The sequence below is a fragment of the Nyctibius grandis genome, chromosome 4 (genome assembly GCF_013368605.1).
Source record: "Nyctibius grandis isolate bNycGra1 chromosome 4, bNycGra1.pri, whole genome shotgun sequence".
In the NCBI taxonomy this organism is placed as follows: Eukaryota; Metazoa; Chordata; class Aves; order Nyctibiiformes; family Nyctibiidae; genus Nyctibius; species Nyctibius grandis.
The window spans coordinates 94,938,506-94,957,669 of NC_090661.1; the positions used below are offsets into that span (position 1 = coordinate 94,938,506).

The 19,164-nt window shown below is 38.9% G+C and overlaps 1 protein-coding gene across 4 annotated transcripts in view; it reads left to right on the top strand.

Annotated features, from left to right (window-relative positions):
- The window catches only part of VTI1A (vesicle transport through interaction with t-SNAREs 1A), a 279,149-nt gene that overhangs the window by 207,155 nt on the left and 52,830 nt on the right, over nt 1–19,164 (top strand). The window lies entirely within an intron of this gene.

The following is a 19,164-nucleotide window of genomic DNA, read 5'->3' on the forward strand; positions in this document are numbered from 1 at the left end:
CTTCTCACTCTTCCTGTCTCCCTATCACGTTCTTACATTTCCACTTGGTAGGCTGACTTTCACCATGCTATAATTGTTTGCTAGCACTATTAATGAGCTCTACGGCTTTGGTAAGCAATAGATCAAATTGATTTGACCCATTCTTACTCAAAAATGAGCTAAATTAACAAATTAGTAGTATTAATGTGATTTTAATGTGAGGATGTTACCCTGGATAGATTTTATAAGGATATGACTCAAATGGGTAGCTGGTGCATTTTCATGTACAAAATCCAGAGTCTGCTTTGAATGTTTATATCTTAAATTTGTCTGTAAACTATGAAAGTCCATTTCAGCCACATAATTGCCTTTTAGTATGCTTTCCCATCAGCTGTAAAACGTCAAATAAACATTAGGAGCTTCAGCAATGGGTCCATTTTATGAGTGTATAGTAAACTTCTTCATCCTAGTAAAGTTTATTTAGGTATCATAAGTTGATAACATTCTAATGCATGAAGAAAGCGTGTTTTCTTTCTTTTGAATCAGACAGTGTTCCCATGATAACTATCCTGAAGTAAAATATAATGAAGGCAGCTTTAGTTTTATGAGCACTAGCATCATGTCATATGCTGGCAAAGTTTATAAAATATCTGGATACATACATTACATTAATATGAAAAAAGAAGGAGATTATTAAGAAGTATTTAATGGCACATGTGAAAAATATAGCTTCTAGATGATGATACTGGGAGAAACGTTTTTCTTCTCTAAAAAGAAATAGTGAATTTGAGTAAGAAAATCTAGTGTCAGCAGGGCTCTGAAGCTTTTTCTCACAACTCCCTTCAAATTCAGTGAAAGTGAGTATTCTTTCTGTAAGGCTTTGAATCATCTTCTAAGTTCTATTGCAGAAATCTTTTCTGTCTTCCTAGGTAAAAATCCAACCCATCCCCACCCAAGTTACTGAATCCTGTAGGATTTTTCCATAGGAGTCATTAAGAACACTCATCTTTTCACTTTCTGCCATAATTCTTAAAGAGCCATGGGAGAAAAATAGACTTTACAGGAGTGGAAAAAATTCCTTCTGAGTGAAAGCGACTTGCCCAATGTCACATGTATGTCCTGAGTGAGGAATTTCAGTGTAGGTTGCCTCATCCCACCTTTGTGAGCTGTGGCCATGGGGTGATGCTGTCATAGAGACTGGAACTATCTTGCATTTCCAAGTAGCCTGGAACAGGGCCATGCACCAATGTGTTTGGTCTAGTGTTTACATGGGATCTGTTTGTGTAACCAAAGGAATGGAGTCTGTGTAAACAATTCCCATCGATTATGACAGCTAATGCCGGCTCAGCAGTATTAGACTCAGTACTTAAATATTTCAGGCTAATATCTATTTGTTTTCTTACTATACTAGAGTGTTTATTAATAAGATTTAGTGTGTAAATACTCTAGTGCTCAGTGCTGAACATGCTCTCCTTTTAATGGGATTTTAGTTTTGTCCTAGTAATATTAGCTTAAGAGCCATTGATGGCACAACCTTGTGCTAGTTCAAGCATTATTACTGCCTGTGTAACATGCTGCCCTGAGTCATTCAAAAAATAAATATGAATTAATTCAGTGTCTCAATAGAAGATGATGATACATATATTGTAGCAGACCCGTAAATTGATGGTCATTGTCAAAACCACAGTGGCTTTGACATGCAGATGTAGATACAAAGAGAGAGTCTACAGTCGTTTCCGATTAACTTGTCAGGCTGACATTTCCCCATGCTTAGTCAACAGCGTGTTTCTTAAGCTGTGTCACCCCCGTTCCAGTCTAGGTTCAACAACGCTGTCTCTCAGCAGCCGTTTTGGTATTGCCATTTCATTGGAGCACCCTGTAGGTGCTATATTGCATGCTCGCCTGAATTTTCCTACTAATATATCTCACTTCTAGGGAACCTTTGGTGAATCTTTTGCCATGTTTTATTTGAGAAGGTGTTGTAACTCATTGTAGTTGGCACCAGCCCCAATCAAGGTCAGTGCCAAACGTGGTACTGGTGTCAGTGGCCTGTTATCCCTGGCATAGCTACACTGCTTCTCTGAAGGACATTAGCTGAGTCAACAATAGCATGTTTCTGTCACTACTGCTACGTTAACTCTGGAAGTTTTGCTGGAAAAATAACGTTGGCAGTGTTTGATTTGGTTTTGTCTTTCTTGTTCCTAGCCAGCATAGCAATGCCAGAAAAATATTCTTGTGGAAACTACGCATTAGCACTCTACAGCTTGTGGAGGCAGCTGATCAGTGAGTCCTTCAAGCTCCTGACCAGCTTCAGGTTGTGCATAGAGTCCCAGGGAGAGAGAGAGAGACCATGGTGCTGTTCTGTGGCTGCAAAAACTGCAGACTCCCTAGCCTGGAGCGACTGTCCTGCTCTCATCTCTTCTGAGCGGGGCAGACTTGAGAGGTCCAGTGTAAGCTCCTACCGCCTTGTTCTGTTTCTCCTCTTCTGAAGTGCTGCAAATACTAGCAGGGGACTCTGGCCATCAAAAGCTGAAGGTGGTTCTTAAACCACTGGTCTATTAGCAGCTCCACCCAAGCTGGGTTGGGCCCATGCTCTTTCCAACCTATCCCTCACTAAAGCATATACTCATATTCAGAATTTAATAATTGGTGTGATCAACTGAGCTTGTTCTCAATTTTATACAAGCTCAGTGGCAGTGAAATCAGGGGAGTTAAGTAGGGGAAAACAACAGGAGCAAAGAGTAGGGCTGGTGTTTGGATTCTCTCCCTCCCCTCCCCAGTCTCTTTCAATGGGTATGGGAATGTTTAACCATGCAGGAGCATTAAGATTAAAGCAGAAACACTGACTTTAAGCTCATGATGTTGTTTGTTGATGTGATACAGTTCTTAGGGAACATTGTCCTGCAGTACCATAACCCAGTCAGATAGTTTGACAATGTATGTTTCAATCACGCTTCAGGTGTTCTTTCCCTTTATGGTTTTAAGAACCTTACCGTTATTATCTTTCTCGGGTGTTCTAGACTGTAGTTGACTATGATAATATTACAGTACAAATTAAATTCTGGTTCCAGTGATTTTTCCCTAGATCTCATTTTCTGCTTTCCTGCACAGGTTATGAAGTGTCACAACTCAGTAGTACCAATTATTATTTTTTTCATTTAATGAGTAGTTTTAATGTTCTAGGAGAACACATTTTCTTAATGATAGTATTTTTAGGCTGTTGCATAGCATTTAACTAGTTACTATTTGTTCTTTACTCTTTGAACATGTCTTGTTATACTGTTACGGCATCATTGCAAATACAGTTCTACAATCTAAGTAAAGCAGGCACTTGTGATTTCATTGATAGTTTCAACTTTGTCTTTATTTTTTCTTGTGTTTAGTCCTAATTATATAACATTTCTAGTGACACTTCACCATTGGCAAAGCTTCCATAAATTTAAAAGTTTTGTAAGGTTAGAGTCCATGAAATATGCTACTAGGAAAATATTTTATGTATGTCAGTATGTTTAAGTGTGCTTTACTGACACTCTGCTTTCAAAAGGTTTTATATGGGAATACCATTCACCCCTGGTTAATGGTGGTCATTTAAGCCCTGGTTGTGCAAAGGAAATCTGCGACCCCTGTCTTCTGGGGGCCTGCTTCCAAGCATGGGGTTCATAAATCTGAGCTAAGCATAGGAATCATGTTAAGGAGAGGCTGGGCAGGGACTGCTTTCCACCTCTTCTGCCACGGCTGCAATTCTTGATCTTAAATAGAGGTACTTAAATTCCATGTATATGTCACATGTGTAGATGCCAAGTGTTTTCCAGGGGTCTAGGCTTAGTTATCTTTGAGATGCCAAACATGATTCCTGCCCCTCATCTCCCCCCTGCCCCAAGCCTGTTACACAAATCTGTGTGTCAGTTTTAACCTGTTCTGTCCATCTTCTCAAATTGTTACTAGGCCTGGCTTTTTGAAGGGCAGGAGGCAGGTTATCCCTCAAACCTTCAAGCTGATCTCTGGGCTGGATCCCTGCTGCAGTACTCCTTGCCCCATTGGTAATTTCCTTGTCTCTGGATCACCTCTGTTTAGGCAGGGAAGACAGTGAGAATGCAACATTTTTAGGCTTCGGGATGAGTACTTGCTTATTCATTTCATATTTTAAAACTTGATGTGATCTGTGCCTGTGTCGACTTCAAATATTTTTTTCTTCTTTGAAATAGATTTTTCCTGTCTCCCAGCTCAATTCACAAAAGAATCCAGGTTATTCGTGCATTTTATCTGGGTTTTACAGACATGTTCAACAGCGAATTAAGCTAGCATGGCTGAAGCAGTTTCTACTCACAGCTGTACACGCTGCCTTTCTTTGGGAAGTTAGTACAACTGCTGTGGTAATAGCTGAGTGGGACGTGCGTTTGTTCCTCCACCACTGTTTATAGTCTGCTGTATTAATGTAGCCTGCCATTGGTTTAATTTACAGTATAATACTGGGCTGTAAACTGCAGCTGTTCACAGGTAGATTCATGTCCCATTCAGGCACCTGTCCAGTGAAGGTGATAATCTCCAGGAACTCACCTGGATATAGCTTCAGTCAGTCCAATGCAATGTGCTGTCACATGTGTCAGTGCTCACTGTCCATCCGCATCCCCGTGGTGACTTCTGGTTTTCCTGGCCACTCAGATGGTTGGCCAAAAAAACTTTGTCTGGAGCTCATGCTAGAGCATAAGATAAATAAGTGCTTATGAGTTAGGGGTTCACATGGAGGTAGTCTTCAGGAGCTTTTCCTTATTTTAGTGTGTTGGGTAACTTGATAGAATAGAGCTTTTGGTCATTTACAATTGAACCAATTACTTCATTTAGGAGAGAAGGCATTAGATCTACACAGTAGCTTCTCTTCAGCAAAAATGTCATTGCCATTTAGATGTTATCTAGATTTCCTGCACAGGAGCTGGAACAGAGCCAAACATTACATGACTCTAGAAACAAATATTGCTTTAAAATTTTACTTGGCTTTTTAGAGGATTATTTACTTTTTATGAGGTGAGGAGAAAAAGGAAGGAACTATGTGACAGAGAAAGAGACAGAGAAATTTTTGTATTGGAGGTGTCTGAGGAAAGTCTTACAGGAGTTTTTTTCAAAAAACTTTTTTTTTTTTAATCAAAAGTGTATTTCATTGTGTTTACCGTATCTATCAAGCTATACTGAAGGATCAACAATGCATACATGTAGACAGTGATGATGGATTATATCAGAGCGGTCCATAAAATCTACAAATTCCCCTTGAAATCATAGGTACACTGTGTTTCTACACCTGACTACCATCACCATTTTGAATAGTGGTCTAATTTAATTTCTCCATTATTGTCATATCTGTATTTTGGATAGAGATTCCCTGGGAAGGGAGAAGGTGCTAACAGTACAGAGTGAGTGACAGGCTGGCTCCTTTTCAAAAGATGCTTCATAGCACAATAGGATGGGAGCAGCTTTTGAAATCCCATTCATTCTGGCTTCTTGACACAGCCTTGGGGTCTGCAACAATAGAACATCCCCCGAGATAGAACAAAAGGCCAGTTGTTTTAGCACAATCCTTTAAAATATAAAGTTTTGGAGAACATGCAGAGAACTTGGGCAGGGGAGAACAAGCAAGGCAACCTGTCCTAAGAGAAGTAGGTTTTTTACTGAAAGAGACCACATAAGAAGAGAGAGGCTTTCTGCACAAGAGGAGAAACCATGATTCAATAAGTTATGTGGAGCAGGAGCGTGTGCAGTCCCATCTAGAAATCCAGTTTAAGCCTAGAGGGTACCACAACATGGTGCATCAGTGACATGCAAAAAGCTGTACCTATTTTTACATGTGCTCCTGTGCATTTCTTGTGAACGCACAGGGATAGAGCAAATTAAACACAAAAATTTGTGTGCATTTGCTGTAGGTCTTCCTATGCCCCTGAAGAGTGAAGCATCATAAACTGCTAATCAGATGGGAGCTCTGGGCACTGGGGTGCACTGAGCTACTGGACAATCTTGGTATCTTAATAGTGGTCCTAGGCCAGCAGCCTCTGTGCCTTATGGTCCTTCTTGTGTAAGGAGGACACTGGATGCAGTGTTTCCATATGGGAGGAACCACAGTCTGACAGTCTGTTATAGTTTCATCCACAAGATTAAAAGTAATATGCGCTTGTAATACATAGTAGAAGTCATCAGAAGAATTGTTACCAGGACTGTGACATGTACAATCCCCTGTTCTAAACTACCAGTTGTAGATAATGTCTTTGTTTTACTTTTTATATGCATTAATTGACAACATAGAACTGGATTGTGCCATCTAGCAATAAAACACCAGACTGAAATATGTCATCTGGCTGGACTTGTTTCTCTCTCTTCACTATATGAAGCGTGTTTTCTACTGTTTTTTTTTCCTGGTTTTTGAAGTGAAGGTGACAATTGTCACAAAGTGTTGGAAGATCTTAAATTTGAAATCTGTAAATGAAAGGTACCTTCAGGTACTTCTGTTGTCATTATTAGCACATCACTTCTGTGTTAGGTGATTAAAAACAAGTCAAACTATCACATATCATTTAAAAATAAACACATTTTTAGAATACCAGCCATTTTGCTAGGTCATAAAAAGACAGAACGTTTCAGGTGATGTTATCAAGTTCAGAAATAGAGAGAAGATTCAAGAGGTACTAGTTTATGCATACTTCTATTCTTATAGCATAAGCTAACGAGAACAGTATTTGTTAAAGAAAACTGTTTCAGGTTGGTATAGTTCCCATATAAAAGAGCCTCTAAAAAGTCCCGTGTAAAAGTTCAATTTTTGTTTTCTATCAAAATCAGATGGCACAGCCTGTCATGGGAAAAGTAACTAATGCATTTTGAGACCCTCGAGTTGTGGAGAGATGTATGGCAGTTATCCCACCCTTGGATCAGAGAATGTGACTAGGTAAAAGCAACAGTCTCCAGTTGATTTCTTTGACTCATATATAGTTTGTCTTATTGTGTAATCCAGGGCAACTCTGAATTTACTCTAATTTGTTTCAGGAAATCAAACCAGAGCAGTGATTGTAAATATCCTTTTACATCCTGTTCTAGTAGCTTTCTCAGTAAATGCTGTTGTTTGTAATCATGAACACCAGAGGATTCCTATAAATTGGAGGAATAGTGATTGTCTAATAGCAGGTCCCATGTTTTTAATTCTTAACATTTATTTTTTACCCTATATCTTGTATCATTGCTGTTACGACAATTTCATGGCTTGGCGATTGCTTACAAATCCATTTTTAATTGACTTTTTTGATGACCCGAACAGGGAGAGGGCTGTGGAAATCTGGTGATTTTGTGCACGTTTTAATGATCTAAGTAAAAAATGGTATATTTCTTTCGAACTAATAAATTTGCTTGCTTTTATTGTTGCTATTTACAAGGTGCCTTTCATTTTGTTGTTTACTCCTGCTTTTAAGCTGCAGTGTTTACCTACACAACAGAGCAAAGGCAAGCTACCATTACTCCTGTTTGAAAACTTTTAAATTTAGCTAGAAACCACTAACAGCAAAAATGTAGACCACTGGCTTGCTCTCAGTAGTCAAAACTGCAAAGGCAGGTAAAAGCCAGTTAAAATTTGACGCTTGGCCACATGGTGAATTTTTGAGAACCCCAGCTATTTGAGGTGTAAGAACATCTGTGATTGTCAACAGTTCATTAGAAAGTTGCTGGCAATAAAAAAAAGCCAGCCCCCCTCTTCCCCAAAGCAGTCGGATTCCTGATGGTCTTCCTGTCCTCTGTATCATTTTACTTCGTTCACAGAACGATGAAATTTGCAACAAATTTTTCTTCTGTGTTTGCCTTGTGGTGTGAAGATCTAACATCATTATTCACTCCTTACTTATACCAGATTTGAATATGCTGTTGTTTCTTGGACAATAAAAACATCGTTGGCCTAGCAGTCATCACATACGTTAAATCTTTGCCATATGTGTATTACATTCCTGTGTCATATTCCTTGGACAGAGCCTGGGTAAATTCCTTTGGCTCAAGTTTTGACATGGTGGTTGTAATAACCGAGAAAGCTTCCATTAATAACTGGTCAGAGCACTAAGTTAATACTTTATCAGAATCCTTTGCAATATTTGGATGATACCGATCTCTAGTGTGGTACTGTAGCAATTTGCACGTTAGATCAAAAACATGCTGAAGTCAGGAGCAATGAACCATTTTTATGCTTACAGAAAAAAAAAAAAGAAAAAAAAAAAAGATGGTATGCTTGAACAGACTGGTCTGTGCAGGGAACCTAAGACAGGCTGTAAGTCTGGCTGTTAGGATCTTCTTGAGCTTTGCAGGTCTGTTGCTGCTTGGATTCTTCTTCTCTTTGAATTTTTGGCTACCTGCAGGAGAATTTCCGTTGCTGAAGTTGTCTCTGTGCTACATAGCAACAGGGGCAGGAGAATGGTCTTCTATTTAGTATTTCTTTCTCACATGTTTCTGGAGCTCCCCCTTATTTCTTTTTTTGCATTTGGCTGTAGACCTGAGGGTGAGATCACACATGTATAGAGTGAGAGCTGTAGAAACACATTACTTGGCCGTATTTAGTGCCAGCGTTTGAAGATGCCAAATTGCTTTTTGGGTTTTCAGTATCACATGTTGGAGACGTCACATGCTACTACTATTCACTGCTATTTACTCCTTGCAGCACTTGTGTAATATTTATATTTATTTTTTTTTAGCTACAGGATATGGATGGCATTGACCTATCGTATATAAACAATATAGTACTTCTGATCCAGTAGTTCTGAGTTTGTAGACTTCTCTAGTAGACATTTGAAATGAGCCAATTATAAAAACAAATATAGTTCAACCATGACACTTGTTCATTGTTTTTGTCCTTAGCAGTTTTGTGTAGACTCCCTTCATAATTAAGGGCTTTACTGCTTAAAGAAGATTCCCAGCAGTCACCCTGGAATTGGATTAAGAGCACAAGAAACTCCCCCTTGCTAATCACATGTTCAGTCCCTTTATATCTTTCCATATACAAGCTCTTCTTCAATTTGTTTAAATGAATTACTGTAATTTGGCTTCGTGGACTTGAAGAAATCTAGCCAGGCTTTATTTAGAAGTATAGTGGTGCATAGAGTCTCCATCTGAAATTAGGGCCATGTTGTACAAATTATTGTATAAACACAAATTAAGAGAAATCCTCTGCACGGATGAGTTAATAATCTTGGTTGTCAAGACAAAGAATGGGAGAAAGGAGTAGTTTTATCTCTGCCATGCACTCTGGGTGCAGAGATTGTTAACTTACCAAAGGTGATGCAGAGAATGCGTTACAACATTTAGAATTGAATCTTGATTTCCCATATCTGTATATGCTACCTTCATTACAAGACTGACTTCTGTCTTGTCAGTCATTATAAACTGCAATCATTTGAGGTTGATGCTGTGCCAGGCCATTTATGGCCATGAAAGCAATAAAGCTAACGTTAAACAGAACTGTATTTCTCTTTACCTGCGGATGTGTGAAAATAAGTAAATTTTGTCTTCCTGAATTACAAACTTCATCCTTGCTACACTGGTACAATAGAAAGGATCATTTTAGTATATCCATGTTTTAAAGCTGCTGTCTGGATCCGCATACCCCAGCAGTCTCTATCCGTTTCTAGGATCATCTTTGCGTTAATGGTATAAATATGTTTGCACAAGTCATGCTGCACAATTTGGTTATATTCATTGTCTTTCAGGAAAAGTTTTTTCTTTCTTTAGGCTCAACTGAATGTGCCATTTTCATGTGAGGTGATTTATTTTTGGGTGTCCTCTTAAGTGGATACCTTGGATGTGAATAAGTGACTAACAAACTCAGTAGACATAGGATGTTGACAGATGTACTCCAAGGAATCTAGCCAGGGTGTATAAGACATTGCCATCTCTTTGCTGTCCATCATCCCATCCATCCACCCGAGGTTACCAACCCTACTGCAGACCAGACAAAATCGAACGTGGAGGGGTGTGCTTCAGTCGTTTCAGTGCAAAGACCAGAGGCTTAAATCAAACTTAACCTTTGCTGGCTATATAAGCTGAACCACCAAGCTTTGCATGGAGCCAGCTGTTCTGGGGCATCAACTCTGCTGTAGGGGCAGAAAGGGGAAGCAAAGGGGAAGCGACCAAGGGCTGGCATGGCAGAGGAGGACAGTGTATCTGAAAGGCAGCCAAGGGAAATTTGTGGCAGAGGCCTCAAAGCATCACCAGAACGAAGAGCTGTGCGAGAGCTCTGCAGTCAGTGTCACAGCCCCGTTCATGGCCATGATCAAATCACAGGTCACCCACGTTGTTAGGGACCACATCGGAGCTTGTCATGTCTGAGTACCACACTGGTTCTGGCTGGAATACTAATGGGGCAGGGCGGGGGAAAAATCTGGTGTGTAGCTGAGCCCTGTGTATGTGGGGGTGAGGGAGCCAGGCTGAGTTTCCATGCTGAAAACTGCATAAGGAGTCGGGATACCCTGCAAAGTCAAGTGCAGTGAGATCTCTGATAACCAACACAGCTCTTCCTCCTGGAGCCATTTGAAAACACACAGTGGGAACACTTTGTAAGAGAGCACTTGCAGTCATCTTGTGTTTTTGGACACTGTATCAAGCCCGGAGGCTGTATACCTCTTGTGCTGTAATTTGTATCTTAATGGTAATGAATTGCATTGGGATCTCTTGAGAATAGAGATGATGTTCCTGTAAGAACTAAGATTCTAAAATGTAAAATTTTTCAGTGAGATTTGTGGGATTTGCAGGTCAGAAAAGACTGTTGATGCATTTTGTATACTGTGGTTATAATTTATAAATATTGGGTTGATATCTTTAGCAAAAAAAAAAAATATAATTTCCAGATTCAGAGTTTATTTTGTCATGAAAAATAATGACAGTATGAAGTTGGATCTTTAAATATCTTACAAAAGGACACAATAGTGCTCCCTGTGCTTGGGCAATGTATTTTTTTTACTTTCTTGGGAACAGTGGGGAAAGGAAGAGCAAATTGGAGGGACATTTAAAAATGTCAGTTTTAGTTCAAAAGTTACACAAGCAAATACTCTTGACCAAGGTGTTGAATTATAAAGTTTGATATTCCATAAAGCTAAATAATCGGAAGTAATGCTGCCAATAAAAGACATTCATTTATTTACTCGAGGAGCCCATTGTTAGCACTAATAATACATTTCAACATATTGAAATTGCCAGATAATTCTTTTGTGACTTTTATGCTGGATGATATTGTTATTTAAATGAACCTGCAGACCGCACTGTAATGAAGAAATACATGTTTTGCCTAACAGTTAACAACCGGCATGCCAGCAAAATGAGACTTTTTACCTCCATTCATTCTGAGGGGAAGCTGGGGGTCACTGTTTTCAGTATGGACCTTTTAAAAGCCTTTCAGCAGTGAATAATTATAAGCCACAGCTTCTGAAATTACCTGTATTCACTGTAGGGAAGAAGAAACTTTTATCTTTGGTAATGAAGTACACTTGCTCATTCAAACTTTGTAAGACTTCCTTAAAATGGCAGTTGCATTGTGCTGATTTCATATTAGGTGGAGTAATAAAAGAAAACTATTTTTAAATGTACAGATACCCTCGTTTATTCAATTTTACTTTTCTTGCATTTTGAATCCATCTTGTCAAATAATACAGATGGAAAAAATGTGTTGAGCTCTTGTGTAAATAACCTTATCTCTACAAATTGCTATTTACTAAAACAAATCTTACTTCATTTGCAGTTTCAAATTCATTTTGCACTTTCATTTGAAGGTTGGGGTTTGAAACTGTTTTGGTCATGCTAATTTTTCTATATTAAGTTTTAGAAAAAGATTTTCTTTTTTATAGTTCAAAACTATGCAGAAGATAGGGATTGGAAGCATGGCTTGGAGCAAACGTCTGTCTCTGTTCTTAAAAACAAACAGGTTGGCGATATTCATTGGTGTAAAGAAACAGAAAAGTCATTATCTGGGGAGTAATTTTTTTAAAATTATATACAATAATTTGTTAATTATTGCCAGAAAAAAAGCATGCAGTTTTACGTCTGAAAATGTGTGTTCCAGCTAATGAAAAACATTACCCTGCAGCCTCTGTGGGATTTTTTCCACTTGTAAAAGTTTTTTTTAAAAAGGGAGAAACTGATCCTGGACTTTCCTAAATGGGATTTTTAGGCACGGGCTAATTCAAGCCTCACCCTCAGACAATAAGCAAGCACAAAGGTAAAGGTTGAGAGTTTTGCTTTTGAATTCTGCATGTTTACTTTTAGAGTAAAAATACCTTTTTTCTTTTTTTTCCTTTTTTCTTTTTTTTTTTTTTAACTAAATGGCAGATTGCAAATTGGGTTGATTGTTTCAATCAAAGATGTTTTTCTTGTGCTTTGAATGATTCAGAGACTTGTTTTCCTCACTCAGAGGAAGTTGCCTTCCCTGTCCTGTACAGCATCAACCCACTGCTGTTAGCATCACTCAAAAAACACTTCATCTGTAAAATAAGATCTAGCTTTATAAATAAGATAATTTCACAGTGGCTAAAAGTTTTAATCCTGCCTTTGAAGCTGTTCAGACTGAGTGATGCTGCTCTATTATTTGTCTAAGAGGCTGGAAGAGGAGACAGTGGGAATAGCAACCTGATGGAGATATATGATGTTGCTATTAAAGTTGAGCTTTTTTAACCCCCTACTCATGGTAACTGTAGTAATGGATGGGTAACCAGGTAGCTTGTAGCCGTATATGTCTATCACCCAACTTGCTAAATGTTTATTAGACCACAATTTTGCCTGTGTTTCAGTCATATTTAAATATGGGCCATATGTTCAATACTCTGAGAGGCTGATCCATATTTCATTCAACTGTTTAGTAAACTTTGTCTTCTGTCCATGTACTCAGGCTCCCAAGCTATGGTAACACACGCAACTAGGCGTCCAGAAGAGCAAACATGATCCTTATTATATATCCAGCAATGTTTTTGTGCTATGAAATAGCTAGAACGAGGACCCTTAGGCAGCATACAAATACAGAGCAGAGTTGCCCCCTCCAGAGAATTTACATCCAGATGGCTGAGGCATATAAAGATATTTTCCCAGGGTAACAAGTTGCCTCATGTCAGCTGACAGGAATATGCATTCTCAGCAAATGCAGAGTAATTCAAGCTGATTTAGCCTTTTCTCCTGTGATAACTTTTAAACCCAACGACAGGAGACAACAGGTGGATATAAGCAGATGGGGAAGCATGAGGAGTGAATAAGAAGGTCGGCTTCATAGGTAGTGAGCTCAATATTGCAGCAGCACAGCCATTGTCAAGCTTTTTTTCTGGCATCAGAGTTGTAAGAGGACGCTTGAGAGGGGATTTGAAGGAGGATAACGAGGCAGCTTTGTGGACATGAACAAGGAGCTCTACCCAAGCATGGGGGCAGCAGGGGAGAAAGCACAAAGATCCTTGCTTGAAAAGGTAACAAATGGGTGATGGAGCCTACTGTCAGGGGCAGACTGGAGGTGGGAGCTCTCCCCTCTGGAATAAATGAATGAGAATACGTTGGGAGGGGATTAGGCTGAGAATGCTTTGAAAGAAAAAGCAAGTAGATTATGTTTATATAACAGAAAAAGGGAAACCACAGCAAAGAGGAGTAACAATGGTCAAAGTGATGAGCAAAGAAAATGCCAGTATCAAAAATATTCTTCGAGCTTTTCCAAAGCTGCTCTTTCAATAAGCAGAAGGAAGAGGTGCATTGTAACGATGGCTTTGTATGCATCCCCATCATAACCAGCTCCTCACAGTTGCTTTCTGAAACTCGCGGGTTATCACTAGAATTTTCTAAGCCTGGCATCTACCTTTGAGGTGAACAGTTATATTGCCTGAGCCAGAAGAATTTTCTTGTTCTTTATTATAAGGAAATAGGACAAAAGTATACTTCCCTGCTGGAAAAAAAAGTCACTAGTCTCTTCATTTGCATTTTTTTAAATTATTACAAGAATGGACTCGTTGCTTTGTTGATTTGTGATAATGATTTAAAATTCAGCTTTACAGATTTCTCAGTCAGTTGAAAACATTGTTTTTGTTATTTCCTCAGATGCGCAGTTTTCATTTTTGCTTCTGAAAAAAATTACTTTTTTAAAAGGGTGTTTACTACCAGGCTGTCTTATAGCAAAGCACATATCTGTCCTTAGGCAACCATATTCCTCAAAATCTGAAAAAAACATAACTGAGGATGTACTGTATTCTTACATGAACCATCTGTTGTTGATGGAAAGGCAAGAACACATGATCTGAACTGGCCTGTTAATGCAATAGCAGCATAATTTTGTCCTGGATTGGAGACCCAGGATTTAGCTTGACCTCATCACTTCTGTCCTCTGTGCCGCTGGAGACCAGTGGGGTGCACTGGTGCATCCGTCCTTCTTGGGAAGAGCACAGCCAGCGCTACTGCTTGTGTGGCTGTTGCCAACTCATATCCATATTGCTATGTTGAAGGTCATTCCTTAAGTCTTTTGTTTTTGCCTCCTGCACAAAAGACACATCTGCAGTTTGTTAGGAAGAGAAAATAGAAAACGTTGGTGTCAATGCTGCTGAATGGATGAATTTAACAGTGAATAGTGAGCTGTGTCTGGATGTTTTGATGTCAGGGTGGCCTTATTACTGTACATACTTACAGAGGATTTTAGAATCAATTGCAAAGCTGTATGATGGCTTTGACGTGTGACATATATACAAGGGTGCACTAATCACTGATCTAATATAATGCTTAGCCCTGTTGTGAACACTGTCATTTGTTTAGTGCACAAATCACATTAAGCCAACCACCAGCTATAATTTTGGAAATTGGTGGAATATTCCTATAAAGAAGCACAAAAGATTGTAAAGATTGAATAAGTTCATTGTCTTAGTGACCAGTTGGGGAGGGGGAGGCTGTCCTCTTTAATTTTTTCTTCTTTTAAAAATACTTTGTGGTTCAGCAGCACAGACACTGCATATCTTTGTATCCCCACACAGTCACCATGTTAATAGCTGTTTGCTAGCTGTGGTCAGTTAATTTAAAAAAGCTGGCACACTGGTATTATGGGTCGCGATAGATTATTCTTGAATCAAATGTAGTATTGTTGCTTCAAACCAAACCCCCACCCATCACAAAATTCATTATAGCTCTTTAATTTATAATAGTGTTTGAAAGGATGAACCTGAGATGATATGAAAGGAGATTCAGTTTCTTAAAATTTTCTCAAGCCATACATCATCCTGTTCCTACTTTGCTCTTGCTACATGTATAGACTCAGGGGTTACTGTTGGTTCAGGAATCTAGCACTTCTTTGTTTTGTTGTAAATAGGAAAATAGATTATAAAATGTTCACTGACATGGTGAACATGGGTGCACTCCTAGAATATATTTCTCCCCTGAATGTATATTATATACATTTCTATTATGCACGTAAATGGAAGGGACTCAATCTAAAATACGTGTTATTCAATGTATCGCGGTAGCACAAAAACTCCAGGCCCATCCTTGACTCCGTCAGTCACTGGAAGCCTGGCAATGCATTGGAGGGTAACTAGGCTCTCAGAACTCACTTGCCCTGTGGTAGCCATTGTCATCCAGGTGTTGGCTGATATGCCAAGCGGCATCACTTTCTGACAAGAGCCTCAACTGTTCTCTTCAGACTGGAATGGAGAGTTTGGGGGGAGCTCAAAAGCTGGAGAGGCAATTGCTAGCTGCTAGACTAAAAAGCTGAGTTGGGACACATGAGTTTCCCCACATCAGTGGCTGGGAAATGTTCTGGCTTTCAGTCCGGTGGGAGCACTGGGTTTGAGAGATGATATGCCCAATCGTCAGTTGTCGTTCTTGGAAATTCCTGAGTCCTGTGGATGCTATCCGATATACCCACATGCACAGATGAGCATGGTAGCACTTCAACATAGATAGGGAGAGATTTTTTAGACCCATCCAAAAAATCAACCACCTTGTTGTGCTCTTTCCTGCTGCGTTAGACAAAGGTAGAGTTTCTGGTCAAAAGGAGAGAGAAGGAGATACATACAGACCTAGGGTCCATTGCCCTTTTCTCATCCATCCACATAGTCATGTGGCTGTGTCTAGGGGAGCTGTGGGGGTGGATCCAAATGTCTGCTACTATGAATAACTTGAATTTGGAAACGAAAAATTACAACAGGAGAAACAGAGACACCTTCCCTGGAAGAGTCAGTAGACAGAAGATTGAGCTGATGTGTAAAATTCAGTCTGAATTAGGGAACAGGATCTTGATCTTTCAGATCACAGGGGAGCACGATAATTATGGAGCTGTTGCCTTTTCTGGAGTGGGATGAGTGTGTGCCGATATCTTCTCTGGTTTATCATATAAAAATAATTGCTTTGCAAGCTGATGTGGGCTTGGAAAATTTTTGTAGGGTGAGAAAATGGATTCCCACTCGTTGCCATGTCTGAACTTCAGGAAATGACCCTGTGCGCCTCTGCACAGAATATTGTTTGCCATGCACTTGAAAGCCAGCACATACCTTCCCTATTCAACACATTAAGCAACGGAGACATGGTCCTATCACAGGACTTAAGCATTTTTAAGAGATGCAGAAGTAAAATGTATACCATTTTAACTCCCCGTGTTTGAATTCCACAACACATAACTGGCAAGTATTATGGAAAGGAAAAATATCAGTTCTTCACGCCAGTGAGAAAATTCTCTAATGGTGAAGATTTCTAAAAACAAATGGATTTCTTCCATGAGGAATTTAGAATGAAAAATGTGATAAGTTATAGTCAGTCATTAACATTTGTTGAACATTCTACTTATTATTAGTGTTTCGTATACTTCTGGTTCAAACATTTCATGTAAAAAGAGTGGAATAAATGGGGTAACACTAACCAGATGGTCCTATATGTGGAATTTCTAAAGCTCTTTGTGTACTTTATGTGGAAGATAACAAATCACACAGGTCAACAGCTAGTGTCAGCTAGTGAGAAATGATTGTACATTTTAAGGAAGAAAAGCTCTTGAGGTCTTAGTCGCATTGGTGTCAGGGATATAATTTTGTGATTTTCACGTGGAAATGAAGATGCTTCCAAGTGAGGCACACTGCAGAAGAAATGTTTAAAGAGAGGTTTGTTTAAATTCCAAAAACTAGGTTATCTTAGACACATTTAGGTTCAGGACATCTCCTCCTTGCTTTTCATTTAATTATGCTTCTATTTTATCTTTGGCATCTGCAGAGGATAAAATATAGGAATAATTAGGAATAGAGCTAGCTGATGAAAAATTAAGACTTTGCAATATTCTTTCTTTATATGCGGTTCTTAAAGTTAAAAAAAATCAGAAAAGAAATCTGTAGTATGTTTTGCTTTTTGATAAGCAGCTTCATATGTTTTAACATTTTGAGCGTCATGCACTTCCTAAGAATATCTGTCTGATATGTGGCATATCTAAGTCATTCATCCCTATAGTATCTTGCCAGGTCACTGTAGTTCTGCTGAAATATTTTGATACAGAATTTCATCCAAATAAATAAACAGTGTATGATGGTGCCATCTATAGCCTAGACAGCTCAAGGGATTAGTAATTAGTTATATAGCCTTTTGCTTAGGGATCGTTACTTAAGATCAGACTCTGAATGTCACGTCTAGCCACAGGCTTGGCAAGTTGAAACAGTGGTTTCTTTCTGATCCTTGTCAATGAGGTAATGTCTAAGTCATCTGGGGCAAAGCAGAAGTAGAAACTGAATTATAATTTCATTTCTAGAATTGATTTCTCAAACTCATTTTTGTGTAAAGGCAATGGGGCAACTTTTTAACTACTGTCTACCTGTTCCATGAGTACAAATGAAACCAACTCCCAAATACATTAACCAGAAAACTTTCATTAGCATTACGTCCACTAAAGGAGACAAGTGTGACATAGTTTCGATTATATATATGCCAAAGCTGGTTGCGTCACAGAAAACAGCAGCAATGGGATGAGCAATTCAGAGCTAATGATCTTTCTTTCATAAGACCATCTCCTTCCTATAGCTCAATAGCTACATCTTGATAAAGATCCAAGAGCTACAAAAATTGAAATTTCCTTAAAGCTGAATTGTTTACCTATGGCCAGCTTCTAGGTAGACTTCAGAGAAATGATCCATTCTGGAGATGCAGCCTTACCTGTGTGTAGCAGTGGCCTTTAACTTTTTGGTGTAAAGTTAAAACCTTAATTGTAAAAAATGCAGCTTTGGTAGAGTTCTTTTCTCTTTTTCAAATCAATCTTGAGATTAGGAATTAGTATATTGCTGCAAAGGAGAACATTTTAGATTTTCTGCTAAGGGGACACCTTTTTAAACACAGACAGAATTTACCTTTTGAGTAACTCCTTGGGCTAGGACTGTCTCTTCTAGAAGACACTTGCTGTTTAGTGGCAGAAGCAATTTCACTTTTTGACACATGTACAGTGAAGCAAGGTAGAGGTTTATTCAGCATGGCATCTTCCATAGGTGATGCATCCCTAAGCATTTTGCAAAGTGGTGCCATTTTCTAGAACGAGAGGTGGAGAAAAATAAAAGAGCCGTAGGCAAAGGAGGAAAGGTGAGCTTCCTGGTGAAAGTCAAACAAGATTCTTACGCACAAAACTGTGTTTTATTAATCAAGTTAGCACCAGTGACTGATGCAGGGTGGATGGAGAGGTGTGGGAGGATGGTGTTGTATGTGTGTGTGTTGTGTTATTTGTAATGTAGTGAATGGTATTTATATGCTGCTTCCATGGTCATGAAATGACCACACACAATGCATTTATGGGTTCTCATTGCCATGACTGTACTCATCATACCTAACTTGCTGAACATAAAATGAAAGTGCTGCTTTCTAGTAGGTAGTAGCAGACCCTCATAGAGGCAGAGAGCCTACATAATATTTGTTAAGCCAGGGATCAGTAAACCTACCTGGGAGACTCTTTTGATTTTGTGAGAAGTTATAAAGTGCAAAGGGATTTTCTGTAACACTGTTTGAAAGATAAAAGAAATCAAATTTTTCCTTGTATTGTTTTTGGGCTTTCACATCATATTTTACAGATAATTTTAGACGAGTGGTAAAGATTGGATCAAGAAGTGACGCTTCCTCTTCTCCATTATGAACGTTCTGTTGTGAACTTACATCTGTGTATTTATTCTGTGATTCTATGATTTATGCTTTGGTTTATGTGTGCACACTTGTGCAAACGTATCTCTA